This window comes from Musa acuminata, chromosome BXJ2-6 (assembly GCF_036884655.1).
Source record: "Musa acuminata AAA Group cultivar baxijiao chromosome BXJ2-6, Cavendish_Baxijiao_AAA, whole genome shotgun sequence".
Lineage (NCBI taxonomy): Eukaryota > Viridiplantae > Streptophyta > Magnoliopsida > Zingiberales > Musaceae > Musa > Musa acuminata.
Window position 1 is genome coordinate 32,815,109 of NC_088343.1, and position 7,392 is coordinate 32,822,500.

Consider the following 7,392-nt stretch of genomic DNA (forward strand, 5'->3'; position numbering starts at 1 on the left):
TTGGAACTCCGAACAAATGAATACCACTTGAGCGATGACTCAAGTGATGAGGATAATGATGAACTTGAACTTCGAACACTAAATCTTAATAAGTTTATTAAACAAAAATCTAAAATAAACAATGAACTTGAACGGAGGAAGAGGCCAAAGAAGAGGAAGGCAACCAAGGATGAATCAAGAACTTCCAAAGGTGAAACGACGAATTGGGCTTTGACGGGCTGCGCCAAGTGGATTGTCGCAAGTCCAGGAGTTTGCCGGAAGTCCGCCGAAGCATCGTCGAAGGTTCGTCGGAAGTTCGCCGGAAGTTTGCCGGAAAAAGCGATTGACGCACCGGAGCAAGTTGCAGTAAATGTCTTAAGAAATATCGTAGTTAGCATGTAGATTAAGTTAGGAATGGGAGGTGATCCCATTAACTTAATCTGGGGGCAATTGAGCCCTTGACAGACCCAAATTGGGCCGAATGGATCAACCCATTCGGACCAGAATTCCTGCTAGGCGGTGGCACCACCCAGGAGATGGTCTCCCAGGAAAGCTGGGCGGTGCAACCGCCCAGGTCAGGCGGTGGCTCCGCTTGGGCTCAGTCTTCGAGCGAGACTGGGCGGTGTAACCGCCCCTGACAAGTGGTGGAACCGCCTGAGCTCGGTCTCCGAGCTCTGCCAAGCGGTGCAACCGCCCCTGACAGGAGGTGGCACCGCCTAGAGGCTCAGTCTCCGAGCTCTGCCAAGCGGTACAACTACCCCTAATAGGAGATGGCATCGCCCAGAGGCTCAATCTTCGAGCTCTACCAGGCGGTCCAACCGCCAGACCCCGGAATTCCAGGAGATGACAGTTTTAAGCTCGGAATTCAAACTGGTTTGAGGCCTATAAATACCCCACCCTGTCCTGCATGAAAGGGCACCGAAAGCTTGATCTTACTCTGTGATTTTAGAGCTCAAAAGTGTTGTAAAGGCTAGAAGTTCTCCTCCCTCTTTTCTTCCAAGTTTTGATCTTTCAAGAGAGGAGAGAAAATTTTGTAAGGGTTATCTCCTAAGCCCGTCAAAAGGAGTGAAACTGTAAAAGGGTGGTTGGCCTTCGCCTATTGAAGGAAGGCCTCTAGTAGACGTCAGTGACCTCATCGGAGGCGGAAGCCAAAAGTGGATGTTGGTCAAGATTGACCGAACCACTCTAAATCTCGGTTTGCATTTCCTTTGAGCATCTTATCTTTATTGCAAACCTCCTCAGTAGCTTACTGCCTTCTGCTCATTTACGAACGTGTTTCATAGTTAAGTATTTTCCGAATTGGCATTAAGACGGAAATCGATTTTATCGTACGAACATCATATTTCAGTTTGCACTTACATTCTGATTTACATCATAACTGCAAACTACCTTTATATCTTTGCTTTAACTGCATCTCGCTTGATCACAAGTTAAAGTGATTTACGAATCAGCTTTCTTAATAAAATCACTTTTATCGTACGAATGCAGTTTTAATCGTCGAAAGTTTTCCGCTGCACTAATTCACCCCCTCCCCCCCCCCCCCCTCTTAGTGCTCTTGATCCTAACAATTGGTATCAGAGCCCGGTATTTCTCATTTTGGATTTACACCCGAGAGAAATGGCTCTTCATGACTTTCAAGAGGGCTTATCGGTTGTTCGTCCACCGTTGTTTAACGGATTGGACTACACTTATTGGAAAATTCCATCTCGAATGAGCGTTTTCTTGATTTCTATGAATTTGGATTTATGGAATATTGTTGAAAACGGTTTTCAACTTCCCTCTAAACCGATAAACGAATGGTCGGATTTGAAAAAAAAGTATTTTTCTTTAAACGCAAAGGCTATGAATGCCTTATTTTGCGCTTTGGACAAAAATGAGTTTAATCGGATTTCTACGTGCGAAACAACTTTTGATATTTGGCGAACACTTGAAATCACGCACGAGGGAACTAGTAGAGTCAAAGACTCGAAAGTTAACATTTTATTGCATTATTTTGAGCTTTTTCGAATGCAACCAAGCGAGACTATAGGCGACATGTACACCAGTTTCATCTGATGGATCCGCATGAACCAACAAGGATCAGCACAACTCAGCCAACCCCACACTAGAGTCAGAGTCATTGGCGAGTTGAAACAGCATAGCGGATCAAAGGTTCGACTACTCAAAAACAACAGCAGAGAGCAACTGGGAGCCAAGAGGTGCATTGCAGCTAGAGCAGAATATTGAAGACTCGGCAAAGGCGATGAGTTGCAATATCGGCAAAGGCGATGAGTTGCAATATCGGCAAAGGCTTCGATGAGGACATAGAAAAAATAAATGGGGGACAATGTCACGGACAAAGTTCTAAACAGGATGTTTAATGTAATACTTATGTATGTCCGTGTCTTTCGGTTTGTTCATACTTTGCACAGCATGTAGAGGGACGGTAGAAGGCTTAACAGCCACATTTTAGTTAGGTTTGGTGGCCTTCTTAGGCTTGTAAATAAAGGTTGTGACATGTGGACACTTGTGAGAGATATTCGGTCTGTAGTGGACCATTTTGACCCTTTGTTGTGCAACCATTCAGAACTTGTATAGTCTGTTTGTAATTTGCATTGTCTATGAAGTGTTTCCTGAAATGTTTGCTTGTGGATCCCGAGTGTGGCGCTTTCTCTAACCCGTTTTCTCTTTTGTAGGTCCTAAGGGACCATGAGAGGTTTCGGGGAGGCTGACCTTTCGGACGAACACGCAAGGGTGCCGCACAACTTAGGCAAAACCATCTAAGTCCGTGACAGCCCGGTACGGGAGATACATACCGGTCCGTCAGCTGACCGGTACACGGACCACCCGTTACCGGACGGAACGATATATATATATATATATATATATATATATATATATATATATATATATATATATATATATATATATATATATATATATATATATATATATATTATTTATTTATTTATTTATTTATATTTATATACCGAACGATATACCGCTCGGTATACAATATCGTACCGTACCGAGCGAACGTCGAAACTCTGATATGGTATGATATTGCATACCTTGTTGTTAACAATGTCCATCGTTGAAACTTTGAGTTATCTTGACATAAGCAAGCTATAAAACTAGATCTTGAGTCCAACTCAATTGATTATCAGGTAAGATTAAAAAAACAAGATTAATAAGATAACTAATATGCATAATAAATAGAGCAGTACTTATAAAAAGTAAAACTAACATATTAAATGAGAAATGTTCAGTAGCCAAAAGAACATGCAGGGCCATAATGTAGATGGTGAGTCCAACTCAGTCAGTGACTAGTTAAGTATCATAGAGAAAATCATTTTTAAGTAGCTAAAAAACTATACATATCAAATGAAGAAATTCAGAATGGAAACTCCTTGATATGAAGCTACAGGAACAAATAAGAGGACATATATAAGTACAATAACAAACAAAAATCAGATTGATTATGCCATTCTCATGCTTCTTGTATACATAGCTGCAAATCAAAAACAACTATATTACCTAACCAAATTGATTGTGATTTTTGAATTCTCATTGCTGAAGAAAAAACAAATCTGTAGAACAAATTACCTTGGCAGATATCATTAGCACCATAATAGCTGGTCGGAGTAGAGGATCATTCCGACATTGATAGACCTATATAACACAATAGTGAAAATATATGAGCTATCGAACTCTTGCAAAAAAGAAAGTTCAGCTGATAAAGACAGCTAGAAAGAAAAGCAGGAAAGATAACCACAAGACAATATTTGATAATGAAAATAAAACAGTCAAAATCAAGGATCGTTGTTTCGAGTACCAGACCCGTTTCGATTATCTAGTAGAACCAACATACTAGTTAGTATCGATGCATCGTGTGCCAGTACACTGGTACATAGTGGCATTTCAGAGAGGAAGGGCGGGCGGAGGAAGAGGAGGAAGCATGGATGTGCAAGAAGAGGAAGTAAGAAAAAAAAGGAAGAAGTGGAGGAGGAGAAGAAAGAAGAAGGAAGAGGAGGAGTGTCCCTGGGAAGAAGAAGGAACGCGGTGACTATGACAACGGCATCACGAAGCGATGATAGTGGCGATGGCCTTGTGAGAAGAGGGCTCACATTCGCGAGCCCTTATTTCTATTTTAGGTTTTTTTTAATGCTGAGTTGGACAGGCCCCATCACTATTTTTATGTTTTTTTTTTTTTTTTCCTAAGTTGGACAGGATTGCCTGAAACGAGGATGGTTCATGTACAAATCCATGTACCACCCGTTTTGTACCGTTTTGGGCGGTGATAGTCAATGGTCAAAATAGAATTGTACTCTTAATAATTTGGTCAATCATTAGAAACCAATAGTCACCAATAAAAATAGTACTATCCTTCTCAAGATCTGTCACTAATAAAAATAGCATGCAACAACTTAACAAGTTTTCTATACATATTGCATCCTTATAGTAGATTGATAGTGTTATGTTTATTTCAAAGTGGTGAACCTTTAAGATAGTACATATGAAGACTACAAATATAAACTCAAATTAGCCCAAATGTGGAGAATTTACTTAACAACACATATTGCCATTAGTTGCTGACCTTTCTGACTGGAATGTGACAAGTACATGCCCAAATATATATCTGGGGTAAACCCATGCCACAGCGCATTCTGCATAGCATGTACCAGCAGATGGTGTATTAGCATGGATGAGTGCCTTGGCAAGTAAATACCTTCTCTAAAATAGTCAATTTTATTATATAGAAAATAATAAGAATATTCCATCAGTAAGTCCAAAACCCACAACTATCCTTTCTCATTGAAAGTTAAAATTGTACCAAACATAAAAGTGTTACCACCATTCCTGAACAATTCTTGAACCTACTAAGTAATATCAAACTTGTAGATACTTAACAAGTTAATTAAGAAGCTAGCATACTGAAAAAGGTTCACGCTCATAATATTGCTCAAGCAGTCTATAAAGTTTCCAGTTTTCCGTAAAATCAAATTCTGCACCTGTCCTTGTATATTGGTTTAACTTTTCAACAAACTCATAGTTGCAAATATACCATACCCTTCTCTTGTTGGATGGGTGTAACCAGCTTTGAGAAAGGAAAACTACTGAACTAGTACTAACTGTGACACTGTTTAAGCAATAATCTATATGCTCTAAGACATTAAGTGGAATATATTAAAAACCACTGTTTGCAACATCGTATGATACTGTAATGATATTGTCTTAGGCCAGTCCAAATTAAACCAATTTCTCAGTCTTATCATCAAATATCAATATTAATCCGCTAAACACTATTGAACTTGACCAAAGTTGGTTACAATTTAGCCTCTCCCTCTTATTTAATGACTTTAATAGAAGAAGAGAGGAGAAGCCTAAGGAGGTCAAAGATCACCATAGATGGCAGTAATAAGGGGAAAAGGAGATGAAGAAGGAAAAGAAAAGAGGAAAGTACCATTGCTGATGATAGTTAAATGGAGGTAATGCACGTACTATTATATTCACTATCATTGCAAATTTGCAACCCCCACACTTGTTATCTGCCACCATTGTTGTGATGTTAGTCATCCATCACCACCTCATAAGACAAAGGAGAAATAACGAGAAAAAGGCAGAGGACAAAGAATTGCTCATGATCTCTTAATCAAATGAAATACCATTAAAAGGACAAAGGAGGTGTCCTAGGTTTCAAATCAAGGGCAATATTTTCAAAAAGAATCTTTTTTTATTAGTTTGTCTTTAAATTACCCAATACTTCACATATATAATGTTATCAAAGCTATAGGACCATAATGGAGGCCATCAATTATATTAAAAAAATACGGCTAACAAGTTTTGATGTTTGTAATAGTTATTTATCATGATAACATATTTGTATGATATGACATTTATTGCTATCATTCATAACTTTTTATCTTTTATATTTTAGTTCCATACATGAGTTAGGTTGGTGCCATGAAAGAGTTGCTCTTCTATGACCTAAAAGACTAGGATTCAAATTTTAGAAATAGCTTTTCTGCTTGCAATGGTAGAACTGCTTGCACTGATTCTTCCGGGCGTTGTAACTCATTTGCTTGCAAGAAAATACTACATAGATCCTTCACAAACCTAGTATGATGGAAACCTCATGCATTGGTATCTGTATGCTTTAATTCCATACATATTTTTGAAAAATGAGATATTATAAGGACTATGAAAAATAGAATCTATAGCTAAAAAAATTTTATATGTTTCCTAGTATTTTTCTTTTTTATATTTTTATATATTTTGATTTTTTGTTTTTCTTGATCAATCTTGATCTTGTGAATCTAAAATGATCAATCATCAGTTCTAACTGTTTGCACCCAGACAATCTTAAACCTAATTCCAATCTTCCAAACCTCCGTAAAATTTTCAAGCATAATGTCAATTCACTAAGATAGAGTATAACTTCATTTATACCAAATTTTTTTGACAATTACTCAAGTACTGGAAATGTTGCCCATCATCATAATGAGTAGCAGAAATCTCTGTTTTGAATGTTATATTGATGACTGAGAACATCCATAGAATACCTTGTTTTAATTCTAGAATTATTCAATGTGCATCATTTCTCCTAGCACAAAGTTCACAGAAAAATCTCATAGATTTAAAGAGCTTATCCAGATTTTAATTGTTAAACAACCAACCATTGACTTGTATTTAACAGAAGAGAACAAGAATAAGCAACTATAAGCAACATCCATCCGGTCTTGCCAAGTCATTATAAATTAATGTTAACATTACATTATGATTGGCAAGTGTATTTCATCTCATCACTTTCTTACAACACTACAAATTATAACATGTATGAGAAGGTAGAATGTTTTCTTGCATAGTAAAGAATACTTTTAAGCTTATTACCTGTATTATTAATGAAGGAAGACGATTGGCAATTCCAGGAATATCATTGACTGAGAGTGCATAGTCAATACCTCTGTATCCACCAAAAAATATTATCATGAACAAAGTACCTCATTACAAGATGTTAATATGATGTAAACAACTTATGAATATTTTACATGTAGTGAACAAACCAATAGTTCAAAAAGTTCAGTTACCTAGTTTGTGATATCTTTCCGAGCAACATTTATAGTTCAAAAAGTGTATTAGAGACATTCCATTAGACAAATCTTTTTTTTTTTTTTGCTCGGGTAAACTGGATTGTTACATCAGAAGATGACTTCAAGATGAATCAAAGCCTCATTTGAATGTCATAAACCATGTGAAAGAACTTGAAGTCATCTGGTATTGTGTCATGATAAAATTTCTACACGGTAAAGGTTTAGGATTAGGAAGATTCAGAATGTTAGCCAATATTAATTGCTTAGAATCCTGTATCATCACCTGAAAACACTAAGCATACATAACTTGTAAACACACCTAACCATATCAAATTAACTCATA